Raw genomic sequence first — 15,960 nt, 5'->3', positions numbered from 1 at the left:
CAGTTCCCAGCACAGTGCTTGCCATGTAGCATCTGCCCCTAAACTTCTACTGTGATGCTAAAACAAAACCGAAGCATCACTCTCCAGTGCTCTTAGGATCTCTGGGTAACCTCAGTGGCCTTTGTTCTGGTAACTTGTAAAAACGAACAAAGGCTACTCAAGGTCAAACAATCTGTCTTTTATATAGTAATGTCTAATGATCAACTCCAATGCTTTCCCTCCAATACTTTGGCCACCTGATGTGAAGAACGGACTCATTGGAAAAGACCCTGATGCTGGGAAAGATTGAAGGCAGGAGGAGAAGGGGACGACAGAGGATGAGATGGTTGGATGGCATCACCAACTCGATGGACATGAGTTTGAGTAAGCTTTGGGAGTTGGTGACGGACAGGGAAGCCTGGCGTGCTGTAGTCCATGGAGTCACAAAGAGTTGGACATGACTGAGTGACTGAACTGAACTGAATGGTCAACAGTACAGATATAATGCATCATCTGTTTAAAGGTTCTAAAATTCCCACTTGGGTTCATAACAATTCCTTCCTCACTCCAATCCAAGGGACTTGTGTTTATGTCTTTCATTGATACAATTCACTCCACTTCATCCTTGAAGGAGCACAAAAACACAAACACAGCTGTACAGAAATGCAGACACTAGAAACTGAGGGTAGGGGAAACAGGGGTTGAATCAAAAGATAGGTAATAGTCTTACAGCTTACGGAGATGTGTCAGTACTGCAAGGGGACTGCTGGCTCAGCAATAATCAGCAAGTGTTTAGTGTTAGAGAGGGTAAAAATAACTAAAGAACTTCCAGGCCCAAATGTTGCTTGTTCCAAAGGGACACGTTGGTAGAGACTGCTGTGAAAGGGCTCAAAGTATGTGTAAGCTGCTTGAATTGCTGTTTTTGTTGTTCTGAATGCTCGTCTGTACACCAGAAATTACATAGTGCTTTTTGAAAACAGGGCTTGCTCATGGACTGCCTTCACAACTTTCCCTCCATACAACTGCCCCTTCTGAGATCCATTCTTTGATGAAATGTATCTTTAGTGAGCCCATGGCCTTAAATCCTGGCTCCTTCCCCTCCTGTCAAAGCTTTAAAAAGCTAAGTGTTATTCATAAGGACAGATTCCTACTCAAAGTGGACGCTTCCAAAGGAACTTGCATTTTTACCAAGGAAAACATCAATAATTATTACAGGATTCATTTACAAATACTTTTCACATACACCATGTTTTCTGATGCCCAGTGCCCAGCACATAGTAGGGGCTCAGCTGTATTTACTAAAGGCATGGACGAAGAAACAGAGGGTCAGAGAGGCTAAGTTACCTGCCTAAAGTCACACATGAAGTTGAGGCAGAACAGGGGAAGAGAACACCGGCTGATTCCACATTTCAAGCTTCCTCTAGCCCCACACGTCATAAACTACAGACAGAAAGATTCACAAGAATACCCTTAATTTGTAGGAAGGTGTTCTTCCCAACTTCCCAGAATTTATTTTATGAATGCAATTTCTTCTGCTCTGGAGCCAATTCAGCCCTACCTAAAATGAGACATAAGTCTAAGAATCAAACTCATAAACCTGTACCAGAACTCAGCCTCATTTTACACCTCCAATCCAGTTCCCCACGCAGTTACTGGTCAACTGAGGTGTGCTCGTTAGATGCCTTCAAGGTGGAAGCAGTGAGTATGGGGTTCTGAAGGAGCATTTTCTCACCTCTTCCTTCAAAGACTCTCTTGCCTTCCTAGGACTGCTTGAAAATAGTGAAGCTTTAATTTTTAAAAAGTGTGAAGTCTCTACGAGCATTTACCCTTAACTTTATAAGCAGTAGCTCGGTCCCATGGATTCAGTGCAGAATGCGGAGGTGAGTGAGGCGGGGAGGGATGGCACAGCTGCTGCCCCTTTGGAGTCTATGAGGCCCAGGAAATGACTGCACAGAGACCGTGATATTGCAATGGCTGCAAGTACCACGAGCTAGAGACAAGCTCATGGTGGAGCAAAGCAAGCCTTGAGCTGAGTGGAAAGTTGCTTTAAAGCAAGAAATGCTAATGTGACATTCTAAACTACCTTTTACAAAATTATAGACTGAATGATACTATACCTGGCATTTTCTTTAAGACACAAATAATGATAAAGAGTGTGTGGATGGGGGAATACGTAAGAGAAAAATGGTAAATGACGGAGAACTATTAGAGCTGGGCACACTGGTATGTGCATGCTTCATTATACTGATCTCTTGAATTGCTTGATCATTTCTACAATCAACAGAAATAAAATATTGGGGGCATCAATAATTCTAAGCTGTGCCATTTGCTAGCTCTGTGGCTTTGGGAAATCTAATTATGTCTTCAGAGACTCAATTTCCCCAAGTGTACAATGGCTATGAGATCCTTTTCCTTAGAGGGCTCTTTTGAGACTTAAGTGATGATAAAATGTATGTAAAAGGCTTGGTACTGTTTCTGGGAAAATGTAGATGTTCAACAAAAGGTAGCTTATTGTTATCATAAGCTATTGGGGGCAGAGTATGGAAAAGAACACCCTTCCACATATACGTACAGTCTCCATTCACCTGTCCCTCTAAGACATCTAATACACTTGATATGCTGGTAGCTTTTCTTAAGGCTGAACTGAACACTAGTTATGATCAGCAGGTATCTTGTTCTTTATTTAGTAAAACCACTAAAAGAGCTTTATTTTTATCTTAATTGTAGTGAATCAAGTCTCATTCACCTCCTGCCAATGTGAGTGCCAGCCTTTTGGGAAAGCCTCTTCATTCTGTATTTCTGGAGATTACAAAATCGCACCCAGGTGTTCTACCCTACAGAATCAGACAGCCTTTCACCAGCAACTTACATAACTTTTCATTCCAAGTTGGCATGAGAAGTTCATACTCTGGGTTATTTTAAAATAAAAATAAAACAGGCTGAGGAGGTTTCTCCATATGTATATACAATATGGTTCAGTGACAATCCCTGGATTCATTCTAGCAATACAGAGTGATAGCCTTGGTCAGGTTTCTTCACTGCTTTCAGCCTTGTTTTTTTCCATCTGTAAAATGGGGATGCTGATATTATAAAATTAACTTCCCAGGGTTGTGGAAAAATTAAAGTGAGAAAACCCCACAGTTAAGTCACATGGTAAAAGATCAATAAATGGTATAGATGCCTTTCTTATTTGAATGCCATGACCTCATCCAGAAAGCTCTCACACTGAAATCACACTGCCCACCCACGAATCCTGTGGCCTGTGGCCATAAAGATGACGTTTTAATGTTTTATCAACTCTAACAGCCCCAAATAGATGGTCCCCCACACCCCCATCTCTGGGCAAAATAGCAAGAAATTTAATTACCAAAGAAAACATACTCTGTTTTCTATTTTTTTAGATACCAATCTTGACATAGCACAAAGAATGGAAGAGCGTGTCTGAAAACACATTTTTTCTTGGTTGGCTGTTCGAGAGCTCAGAGAACAATGAAGTCTAAAAATACTGTGCCTATGTCTTCCCTGGTCTCCCCCCTTGGAACTCTGCCTTCATGCTCCCGCCAGGACATGACAGCTGAAAGGGCCTTTTGGAAAATATACCTCACAAAATGCAGTCCCTGTGCCTTAGATCTTATCAATTTTGGCTCAAGATACAAAACTAAGTTGCTTTATGCATTTTCTAAATTTTAAGCAGTACTTCTTAAACCCAGTCGCCCTCCCCTTCATAGTAACACCTAATGTTTTTAAGCCCTATTTCTTTAATTGATGCTTTCCAACATCATCCATCCTATGTAGGTACAAGGCACTGCAGTTCCTGGAATTTCTGTAAATGCAAGCAGTCCCCATCTGATGAAATGTACCGAAACTTCTTTGTAAATGTGGTTATTTGGAACTTGAAATGAGTTTCTTCTTCTATGCATTAAAAAACAAAGCCATCTGAGATCTACTTAACTCACGACATAGCCAAAATAATTATTTAAAAACTTAATTGCCATGTGTATTCATTTGAGAAGTATATATATAGTTCTTATAATATAGCTGCCTAGCACTATACTGCTAGGTACTTTCAATATAGTATATACCATACTGTATAAAATAGACTACACTGTGAGGTACTTGCATAGAGACCAGGTAAACACACAGTCCAGGTGCTCAAAGGACTCAAACTCTGGTGTCTGTCTTTATCCATCAGTCATTACATAGACATTGCAAATGTCAGGCACTGTGCTAACCACTTCACTCACAGTAACTCATCTAATCCATATAACAGTCTTATGAGGTAGATAGTATTATTATACTACCTGTATGCCCACATACAGATGGGGCATCCGAGGCACAAAAGAGGTCAAGTAACTTGTGTAAGGTCATGCAGTTAGTAAACGACAGAGCAGAGACCAAAAACCAGGCAGTCTGGATCCCAGGATCGCCTATTTGCTTGTTCACCATGTTGCCTTTTGAAGGGAAAATGCCTTCAGAGTTTACATGAGGGCCCCAACTGTGTGCTTGAGGGTGCCTGTGTCCCCCAGGCCTCCACATTCTCTGTGTCCAAGGGCAGTCTGTCTCCACTTTCTTCCTCCCTTTACCTCCGCTCCACTTATTGAAACAAGGCGATCGAGTTCCCATATCCCCTCTCTCCCCTGCCTGGCTTCTAGCACCACAGGTTTCACTTCATCAGTCACTTCTCTTCTGCTCTTTGTCTCTGCCCTAGTCTCCCCCGCTGCGTCTAGCGTGCATGCTCAGTCGTGTCCTATTCTTTGTGACCCCATGGACCATAGCCCACTAGGCTCCTCTGTCCATGGGATTCTCCAGGAAAGAACGCTGCAGTGGGTTGCCATTTCCTCCTCCAGGAGATCTTCCTGACTCAGGAATCAAACCCTCATCTCTTGTGTTTCCTGCACAGGCAGGTGGATTCTTCATCAACTAGGCCACCAGGGAAACCTGTCTCCTCCCATAGACTATTCAGTAACTTCCTAATGGGTTTTTTTTTTCCCCTCAGTTTTCCCTCCAATACTCTCTTTGCTTAAAGAATAAACAAAACAAAATAAAACACAAACTTGTTATTTTGTGTTTTTTAGTGTATAAGCTACATACGATCTTTGCAGAAAAAGTAGAAGACAAGCAAAAACAACAAAATTGTGATTTCCCAAAGCCTGTCCCCAGAGATAAGCTTTTCAGCAAGTCATTTCTTTGTTTTAGTTAATTAATTTATTTTAATTGTAATTACTTTATAATATTGTAGTGGTTTTTGCCATACATTGACATGAATCAGCCATGGGTATACAGTGTCCCCCATCCCGAACCTCCCTCCTACCTTCCTCCCCATCCCATCCTTCAGGGTCATCCCAGTGCACCAGCCCTGAGTGCCCTGTCTCATGTATCAAACATGGACTGGCGATCTATTTCACATACGGTAATACACATGTTTCATTGCTATTCTCTCAAATCATCCCACCCTCGACTTCTCCCACAGAGTCCTAAAGTCTGTTCTTTACATCTGTGTCTCTTTTGTTGTCTGTCATATAGGGTCTTCATTACCATCTTTTTAAATTCCATATATATGTGTTAATATACTGTATTGGTGTTTTTCTTTCTGACTTACTTCACTCTGCATAATAGGCCCCAGTTTCATCCACCTCATTAGAACCAATTCAAATGCATTCTAAAAATAATTGAATGCATTAAATTTAATTTTTAATGCGTTAAAAAATAGCTGAGTAATATTCCATTGTGTATATGTACCACAGCTTTCTTATCCATTCATCTGCCGATGGACATCTAGGTGCTTCCTTGTCCTTGATATTGTAAACAGTGCTGCGATGAACATTGGGGTATATATGTCTCTTTCAATTCTGGTTTCCTGCATGTGTATCCCCAGCAGTGGGATTACTGGGTCATATGGCAGTTCTATTTCCACTTTTTAAAGGAATCTCCATGCTGTTCTCCATAGTGGCTGTACTAGTTTGCATTCCCACCAACAGTGTAAGAGGATTCCCTTTTCTCTGCACCCTCTCCAGCATTTACTGTTTGTAGATTTTTGGATAGCAGCCATCCTGACTGGCGTGAGATAGTACCTCATTGTGGTTTTGATTTGCATTTCTCTGATAATGAGTGATGTTGAGCATCTTTTCATGTGTTTGTTAGCCATCTGTATGTCTTCTTTGGAGGAACGTCTGTTTAGTTCTTTGGTCCATTTTTTGATTGGGTCATGTATTTTTCTGGTACTGACCTGCAGGAGCTGCTTGTATATTTTTGAGATTAATTCTTTGTCAGTTGCTTCATTTGCTATTATTTTCTCCCATTCTTTTTTTTTTTTTTTGTCCTGAATGACCTATTTGTTCCATTCATCTGGTTTTCAGAACCAAGGTTTTTGACTCGCCTTTGGACTGATGCCTTAAGCTTTTCAGGGTAAAGACCCAAAGCACGGCCACAATCTGCACCACTTGCCCCGGGATTTCCCCAGCATAGGTATCTAACCCACCCATATCTGCATCTCCATACTGGTTCTTGGCCTCTGCAAGCCACTTCTCAAAAGCCTTATTCTTGCATGTTAGAACCCATCAATGGAACATTTCTGGTGGCCTCTGAAAACGTTGTCAGTTCCAATAAAGGTCTCTGGTTGTACCTGAGAAATGCCAAGTACAATGGGAACTGTCTTTTCCTGAAATGTTGCAGATCAGTTACAGCAAACAGAACGGCGACCGTCAAGGAAAACTGTCACTTTGGGCTCCTTTTTGACCACAGCAGCTATATGGAAGCAGCTGCAGCTTCGATAAGGGCCATTATTTTCTCCCATTCTGAAGGCTGTTTTTTCACCTTGCTTATAGTTTCTTTCATTGTCCAAAAGCTTTTAAGTTTAATTAGGTCCCATTTGTTTATTTTTGCTTTTATTTCCATTACTCTGGGAGGTGGGTCATAGAGGATCTTGCTGTGATTTATGCCAGAGAGTGTTTTGCCTATGTTTTCCTCTAGGAGTTTTATAGTCTCTGGTCTTACATTTAGATCTTTAATCCATTTTGAATTCATTTTTGTGTATGATGTTAGAAAGTGTTCTAGTTTCATTCTTTTACAAGTGGTTGACCAGTTTTCCCAGAACCACTTGTCTTTTCACCATTGTATATTCTTGCCTCCTTTGTCAAAGATAAGGTGTCCATAGGTGTGTGGATTTATCTCTGGGCTTTCTATTTTGTTCCATTGATCTATATTTCTGTCTTTGTGCCAGTACCATACTGTCTTGATGACTGTAGCTTTGTAGTATAGTCTGAAGTCAGGCAGGTTGATTCCTCCAGGTTCTTTCTTCTTTCTCAAGATTGCTTTGGTTATTCGAGGTTTTTTGTATTTCCATACAAATCGTGAAATTATTTGTTCTAGTTCTCTGAAAAATACTGTTGGTAGCTTGATAGGGATTGCATTGAATCTATAGATTACTTTGGGTAGTATACTCATTTTCACTATATTGATTCTTCCGATCCATGAACATGGTATATTTCTCCATCTGTTTGTGTCATCTTTGATTTCTTTCGTCAGTGTTTTATAGTTTTCTATTTATTTCTGATCTTGTCTATCTCTATATATACTAACATCAGTCTGTCCATCATGTATCTATAAGATCTATTTTTTAACAATGGTTCAATAGTATTAGGCTGAGTCATATGACACACAGGACAGAAAATTCCAGGGCTCCTGGGTAGAGTCCAGCCTTGTCAGTCTGGCCCATGGCCTTCTGTCACTGGACCCTCACCCTTGGAGTTGTCCGTGGACACCTGTGAGTCTCCTCTACCATCTGACTCATTCTGTTCCTAGCCCAGTGCGTCCCAACTCCGGGCCTTCCTTAGGGCTCCTCCTTGTGCAGGAAAAGCCCCACTGTAAGAGAGATGTGTGTGTCACTCCATCAAAAATGCCCCAGTGTGGAAACAAGAAACTTCCTCTTGAATATACTCCAGGATGAGGTCTTAGGGGCCCCATGGCTCTTTGCAGGCCCTAATCTTATTTCATTATTCATTGATTTTTTTTTTCTCAAGTAAAGGGCTTTTATCTCAGAGGAGGAAGAATCTAAGTATCCTTCTGGTTATTCCCCTTGTAGCTTCTTTGGGTTGAATCAGAGCCCAGAGATATCAGAGGTCTGAAAAAAAAAAAAAAAAGGACCTTTGGACCTACCACACTGACCATCAGTGACCTGACCCTGGGAGGCACAGCCTGGCAAGTCACCTGAGCCCAAACATGCTGCTCTCCCCTTTGGAGGTCCTACATTCATACTCATGCATATACCACAACACAAATTGCTGTGTGACATGCATTTTCTCAAATGCATCAGCAGAAAGGAATAGGCCTCGGCCCCTTTCTTACTTCTGCAGATCAAAATCATGACTAGCTCTCTTTTATTTCATGAGATTAAAGGAAAAAACCCTACAGAATTGTCACAAGCTGATTCACATGCTGCAGAAAAACTCATTTGTACAATATGCCATTCTTAATGGTCAACTTGGAGAAGAAAATGTGAAGTATGCAGCGAGTAATCTTTCCAGCTTCAGGCTCAGCTGCCTGATTCATCAAACCCTGTTCTGAAATGTCCACTTTATCCTACCAACCATACCCTTGACTCACCAGAATTATTACTTCCCAAAGAGGAAGCCAGACTGCTCAATGGATGTATAGATCATGCAGAGCCTTGAAAAAATGTAAGAGCAACAGCTAAGAATAGCCAAAGACAGCTTCAGCTGAGAGTCTTTATCTGAAGTTTAAGGGATTTTGTGTTTAAGAAAATAAGACCTCTCTGAAACAGTACAGATTTTTAATACTGAATTTGATCCAAAGATGGAAATCTGTACATACTATGAACCTTGCTTATTTCTTTCAATGCAGCACTTTTCTCTTAGCACCTGAGCAAGGGGTGCAGATAGAAAAGAATGGATGACAGAATATCATCAGAGGAAATTCCAGGGAATACGAGAATCAGAAATCTACCAACAAAACAGTCCGGTGATTGTGTAGAAGAAAGCTCACATCTTCCATCCTCAAAAATATAACTGAGTTACCTCATTATACAAGGTTTCCTTGTCAAATTTTTATTATAGTTCTGTTATGAACTGAAATCAATGTTTTAGAATTTTCAGAGCCTCTTTCACATGCTATGAATCCTCATTTTTGCTTTTCTTTGTTGAGTATCTGTGAAGCACATCCTGTGCGCCAAGAGTTCTGCTGGGCACTGCAGGGACTTACATAGCAAATGAAAGCACAGGCTCCTATGAAAGCCTCCAGAAGGGGCACATCACACTCCTTGAGGGTCAGGGAGGACTTCTGAGTGGAAGTTACAGTGAAAGCTGAGACCTGAATGACAATCAGGCAAAGATAGGATGAAGGAAAGAAGAGTACAGGCAGAAGGACCCGCAAGTGGACAGGACTATGATTCAAGAGGTTCAGAGGAAGAAGGGAACTGGGGAAAGATGAAGAGGCAGGCAGGGGATGGGTCTTGAAAGCCGCATTAAGAAGCAGGCTTTATCATCCAGCTTTCTCTAGAGGGAACAGGAAGTGGCAGCAAAACATGTAGAGAGGCAGAGTGGCAACCCAACTTGTGTTTCAGGAAGATCCTTCTGGCTTCATGTGGGGAATGGATGTGATGGGGAGAAAGGAGGCAGCTTGATCCAGCTGGCAGCAGGCATGCAGGTCAAGGATTGAGTGGCCTCAGCAAAGGAAGAGGTACTGGGGCAAACAGGTTGAAACTTGGCTACAGATTCAGTGTGGGGAAAGTGGGAGTGGAAGGCTCTGCTACCACCCAGGTTCCTGGCTGTGGAACTTAAAGGTACCACCAGACAGGGACAGAAATACCTTGAGGGGCTGTGGATCTGGTGGAGTGGGGCAGGGGCGGGTGGAGGAGTTGTGTCTTAGACACAGTAAGTGTGAAGTCTGGGGAGACATTCAAATGCAGCTGTCCAGGAAGCCTCGCTCGGAGCCCAGGAGGATGACACCCTCCCCCCGCCACTTCTAAGGGATGGCCGCAGGAAGAGGAACCTGTGAAGGAATCCAAGCACAGTGGCCAGAAAGGTGAGGGTGAAATAGGAGAATGTGAGGTCACAGAGGCCACGCAGAAGGGAAGCTGAATCAGGAACAGTCAGCAGAGGTCAAGATGGGAAAAGAGGCGTTGGATGTGGCCATGACAAAACCTGGTGGCCAAGGCAGTCAGGTCGTTTATTTGACAGCAACATATGACGTATGGCTACAAGGTCAGAGGAGGGCTAAGGGAGGAATCCAGACTGGAGTGGATCTAGAAGTGAATGGGGCTAACCAGAGTGGGGAGGAGAGAGATGCAGGTGAGGGGCAGGAGCGAGGGCTGCCGACACTCACTGAAGGGTTTTCACTGCAATGAGAAAGACTTAAGGCTGTCGAGATAGATTACGGTCCCCATTTTTATTCAGGGGATAAAATGACTTTCCCACAAAACTGGAGGAATATGAATCCAGACATGTATTCTGTCTCTTTACAAATATCTCATCTTGGTAGCAATAAACGGACCTTTACTGATACAAAAACAAGTGCACTCAGCTGCCTGTCCCTTAAATGACTGCAGCATAAACCACAGACAATGAAGGGGGGTCAAAGCTGTAATTAATGCTGAATCGCATCTTTTATTTGTGATATACGTGGTACAGATGATGGATGAAAGCTGCCATCGGTAAAGGCATTCTGAATAATTTACCCCTAACCCTAAAATAAAAGGACATTTAACTTCTAAAGCTTATACCCCAAGAGACAAGTGTCATTTTTCAGTTTCACTATTTGGCTTTTCAAAGGCTCTTTCCTGGTCCCAAGCGTGTCATTTCACTAAGTTTTAATCCCACAGACCATCACCAAGGGGCTTGGAGCTGAGGCAGGATATATAGGGGTGGGGGCCTGATCCAGTGTAGATTGGGGAGGTCTACTGGTGGGCTGGACCTCTGAATCTGTAACCAGCCATTCCTTGGAGGTGGCACCACTGAAGAGCACCAAGTTGCATGAAACACACGTTACTCAGGAAGATAAAGGAAGCTCAGGGAAAATGAGGGGAGGAGGAAAAGGAAGAAAATAACCTAGGTCCAGAAAACTTGGGCTTTCCTTGTGGCTCAGCTGGTAAAGAATCCACCTGCAATGTGGGAGACCTGGGTTCAATCCCTGGGTTGGGAAGATCCCCTGGAGAAGGGAAAGGCTACCCACTCCAGTATTCTGGTCTGAAGAATTCCATCAACTGCACAGTCCACGGGATCACAAAGAGTCAGACACAACTGAGAGACTTTCACTTTCACTTTCTTGCAGAAGAGCAATAACTCAACATTTTTAGAAATCTCAACTTCTTTCTCTAGTCTTTACCCCAGAGCCTTCAAATACCACCATGAGGCTGAAGGATTCTTAAGCCATCAGATCTAATACTGCAATTTCACTTGTCTAGCTACTGCTAATAAACTGACTCAGTTTTTTATTAATGCTTTATTACACTAGTAATTCAAGAATACATAGCCTCCTTACAAATATGACTTGAGTCCCCTCAGACTGCCTCCTCTACACTATGTCCCAGTACCCATTATTCCCCTTCACCCTTGGGGCATTCCATCTCTGCTGCACACTGGCTCACTTTCCAGACCCTTCTCTGCACATCTGCACATTTATATAATATATAAACATATCCTCTCATTTACTTGCATCTTTTGTCTTATAATTTTCCTAAAGTGAACCAAATTCTATTCCACCTTGAGATTTCTTTCTTTTTTTTTTTTTTTAACTTTCTTAGGATCCATCACAAGAGCAGCTGACACTTCTGCTGTAATAAAAATGGAATTAAAAAAAAAAAAAAACAACAGAGGCTTTCCAGAGCTCAGTTAGAGGCTTTGCTCTGCCTCTCAAGATCAACTGACTTGCTTCTTCATAATCTAAGTAAGGTCTAAGCAATGTTATTTCTTTGAAAATTTATATTAGAGCTTTCCCAAATCCCTGGTGCACACGCTCCCTTTAAAACCGTGGAGACCAAAGCCTCTTACATAAGCATCCAAGTCTGCAGTTGCCAGGACACATGACTGATAAACAAGGCCAAGATAAAGGCAATAATTTTTTTTAAAAAATTTTTTTCTCAAAGGAAAAAGGCCCATGCATTTGAAAAAAAATAGAAAGATTAGAATTGTCTCTATCAGAACCCATTCTAAGTGGCTATTCCTCAACACTGAAACAACAATGAATTTTGATTTTTAAAGAGCTATACTGTAGTGGACACTACGGGATCCACAATAGGAAGGATACTGCCTTCCCAACATCTGTCCTCTCTTTCTCGCTCCCTTTGAAAACCCTGTTTAACACAAATATTCACCTCACACCTACTGCATAATCTGAGTCAGTCTGCATGGTATCTCTCTGGGGGTTGTTACTAGCACAGGGATAAGCATGTGACTTAATGAGCCCAATCATACTAAAGGGAAAAAAATGTAAGCACACTGCCTCAGTGGCAACTGGCAACCACTTTGCAACCATGAGGGGCATCAACCTAAAGAGTGTGGATTCTTGGTTTTGGGTAAGAGTTGAATAGCTGAGTGAATCAATCAGGAACCATCCTGTACTTATCCTTCTTAGTCTGGGAGACCACTGTCTAAGGTACTTTGAGTCAAGATTTCTGCCTTCTCCAAACCAACGCAACACCAAAAGGAGGTGGGAGAGAAAATCTGGTACTATTTTCTCACCTATAAATTACATTTGAAAAGTTTCTTCTTTCCTTCCCTGTTTGTCACATAACACATTCACTGTATCCACGTGCACTTTTATAATTGAATACATGTTCCTAGGTTTTGAAGGAACTATTTTAGCCGTTAAGTCTAGTGATTAAACTTATACACAAAAGGGAATTCCCTCGTGGTCTAGTGGTTAGGATTCAGTGCTTTCACTGCTGTGGACCCTGGTTAGATTCTTGATCAGGGAAGTAAGATCCGCAAGCTGCATGGCATGGACATGGCCAAACAACAACAAAAGATACATGATCAGCTGGCTGCTACTGTGGGAAGCTCAAGAGACGCAAACTCAGCCCAGAGGACACTGAGCCCCTGTCAGCACCTGTCAAGGTGCCAAGGGCTGGGGCTACAGCAGAGGTTAGGACAGTGGGAGTTCTGTTCTGTGCTTAGGGATTTAGCTTTCAGGATGACAGTAAATAAGAACAATGGACGCTTCCACAGTGATACTTACAAGAAGAAACACTGCGGGAGGGCTGGCCTACCTTAGCCAGGGATATGAGGGGTGGCCCCTATGGGAAGGTGGCATTGAAAACTGAGATCAGGAAAAGGTGGGAGCCAAGTCTGGGGAAAGAGGAACGACAAGAATGAACCTGGCTTGCTTGAGGAGCATCAGAAAGTTCTGATTTGCTAGAAAGTCTCAAGAGAGAAACACCGTTGGCAGGCAGGCAGGTATACAGGGCCCTGTGGGCCAAGGAAAATGGATCTGTATTTTATTCCAAGTCTTAACTGTTTTTGCACCATGGATCTCTTGATCAGCCTCCTGAAGCCTGTAGACTTTTTTTTTTTTTTTACAAAATATTTTTAAATGACGCAAAACCCCCCCAACAAATTAGAAATATGAAAGGGCACAGGTGTGGGTGTGGAGGCAGGGGGACAATGGGAGTGGTTTATCCTGGCAGCAAGAAGGACAGTATCACTGACGTTGTTTCGAGTTGCCAGCATACAGTGATAAGAAAAAGGAGACCAACTTGGGGACTTCCCTGGTGGTCCATGGGTTAAGAGTAATCTGCCTGCCAGTGCAGGGGACATGAGATTGATCCCTGGTCCAGGAAGATCCCACGTGCCCAGGCACAACTAAGCCCGCACTCTGCAACAAGAGAAGCCATCGCAATGAAAAGCCTGTGCACCGCAGCTAGAGAGCAGCCCCCACTCTCCACAACTGGAGAAAGTCATGTGTAGCAACAGAGACCCAGAGCAACCGAAAATACATTAAAAATCCTTTAAGGCAGATAGACTTGAAACTGGCTTTTTGTTGCTTTTAAATTCTTCAGCCAATGCATCACCTGAAATTGGATGACTTCCCATTACTCCCCACAACTCTACCTTGGTACACTTCTGATTAAGGCATCCCATTATATAAAAATACGTGTGTGTCAGTCACTCAGCCATGTCTGACTCTTTGTGATTCCACAGATTGTATCCCACCAGGCTCCTCTGTCCATGGAATTCTCCAGGAAAGAATACCATATACAAATACAGTTATCAACATATTAGAAAACTAATTAATGTAACTATGGTAACATGGTTTCTTTGTTCATGCTTTAAATAACAAGATCAGGTGTTGGGTCTAATAACTACTGTCATCTAGAATAATCATGGGCATATATGATATCTAGGGATGTATGGAACCAGTGTGATGTGAAAAGAAGATATTAGGGTTTCTTTAGGTGACAATGTCACAGGTACCTCTGGGGTTTGCTGCCCTCATTTGTAATAAAAGGAAATGTAAATTTCAGTTGGAGGTTAGTAAAAATGAGGGTGTAATTCTTTTTCAGTTCAAATTTATAGACCTCATGGAAGTCACTGCAGGGTTTGACTAAGTAATATGATCTGATTTATGTTCTTGAAAAGATAAGCCTAATGGAAGGTGGGGGACGTAGCAGGGGAAAAAAAAGCACCAAGGCAATTTCCTGTTTGGAAGCTGGCACTGGCCAGCTGTGGGGAAGTGCCACACCATGGCTTCTCTTGCCAGGAGGATGCCAACGAATAGAAGACCTATCTTCAAGAGCACTCCTTGGGCTCAAAAAGGGAAACAAAAAACTAATACTGCAAAAATAAAGTGCCTCTGGTCCTGTGCCACCAGGAAAAGACAGGAGGTTCTTGGCCAGGAAAGACCCCTGTGACAGTCAGTGAGGCTCAGGGAAAAGATACCACATCCGCCCGGGTTTCCTATAAGACGGGACTCATGATGATGACCTCACAGGCTGGCTCTGCAGATGAGAGGAGCTGCCGACCGCAGTGCCTGGCACCCACGGGTCCTCAGTAAATGGTGGAGCCTTCCCCTCTGGTGACTTCAGTCTAGGACCTTGGTCACCGTCTTCAGAGGGAGGGTGGACCAGAGAGCAGTCTCAGAGGCCATCTCACCTTGCACAAGTAAGGGATGGCCACAGATGATTTAGAAAGCCGTGGAGTCCAATTCCATTATCTAGGGTTGGAACAGAACCAACTCGAGCTCCTCAAATACTACAAAATGAAAACACGTAGATTATCCAGGTGAAAACATAGCAAAGGAAACCATCTTCCTAACAAGGAAAGCGAAGAATGCTGAGACCAGAAGAAGGCAGTGGCGGAATCAGGGGCTTCACATAGTATTCCTCTCTTGAGGGATTTGCACAAGGGGGCCATGGAGCATCCCCCACTTTGTAAAGGGCGCCAGTGTTTGTAGCGCAGTGAGGCCGGGGGCGGCGTGGACAGGCCTAGACCTGCTGGGCCCTCAGAGAGGGGCTGCTAGAGCCTTGCAGGAAGCAAGGTGTGGAGACCACCGCTGCCCAGCCCTGTGCTCAGCCCAGAAGCTTCTGCCAGACAGCTCTCTCTCTCCCCCCTCAAAGCCAGAGAAAGTGCCTCACTCAGACACTTCCTCCTCTCTCTTTTCTAAGGGTCACTGGAACCTCCTAACCTGGCTTTGGGGGGTTTTGTCTGTTTATGTTTTTGCTCTTTCTCATCCAAATGCCTCCAGTATAAGCAGCAGCAGCTTTATTTCCACTGGTCTATATCTATAATATTTCTCAAGTGGCCCCTGAAACCCACACACGGCATCAGGTGTGCTGAAAAGGCAGCTTCCTCTAGCCATGCTGATGCAAATGAAGAAACACAGATGCTCATTCATAGCTTGAAATGGGGGAGTACAAGTCCCTGACCTTCTCACCCATCCACCGTTCGGGGATTTATAAGGGTTAGCACAGGGATGAAGATGTGGGGGAGGGGACTGGGAGCCAGAAAGAGCTCTCCTTTAAGTGTGAGAGAT

General features: G+C 43.1%; 1 protein-coding gene and 1 non-coding gene across 4 annotated transcripts in view; both read right to left on the bottom strand.

Moving 5' to 3' along the window:
* The window catches only part of ARHGEF3 (Rho guanine nucleotide exchange factor 3), a 313,864-nt gene that overhangs the window by 110,094 nt on the left and 187,810 nt on the right, over positions 1-15,960 (bottom strand). The window lies entirely within an intron of this gene.
* LOC114109487 (small nucleolar RNA SNORA16B/SNORA16A family) lies at positions 6,626-6,760 on the bottom strand. The gene has a single exon (XR_003586169.1). It is a non-coding gene; the product is annotated as a small nucleolar RNA SNORA16B/SNORA16A family (small nucleolar RNA).

Source organism: Ovis aries, chromosome 19 (genome assembly GCF_016772045.2).
Source record: "Ovis aries strain OAR_USU_Benz2616 breed Rambouillet chromosome 19, ARS-UI_Ramb_v3.0, whole genome shotgun sequence".
Taxonomy (NCBI): Eukaryota; Metazoa; Chordata; class Mammalia; order Artiodactyla; family Bovidae; genus Ovis; species Ovis aries.
The sequence above is the reverse complement of the archived record's forward strand: the minus strand, read 5'-3'. Positions and strand labels throughout refer to the sequence as shown.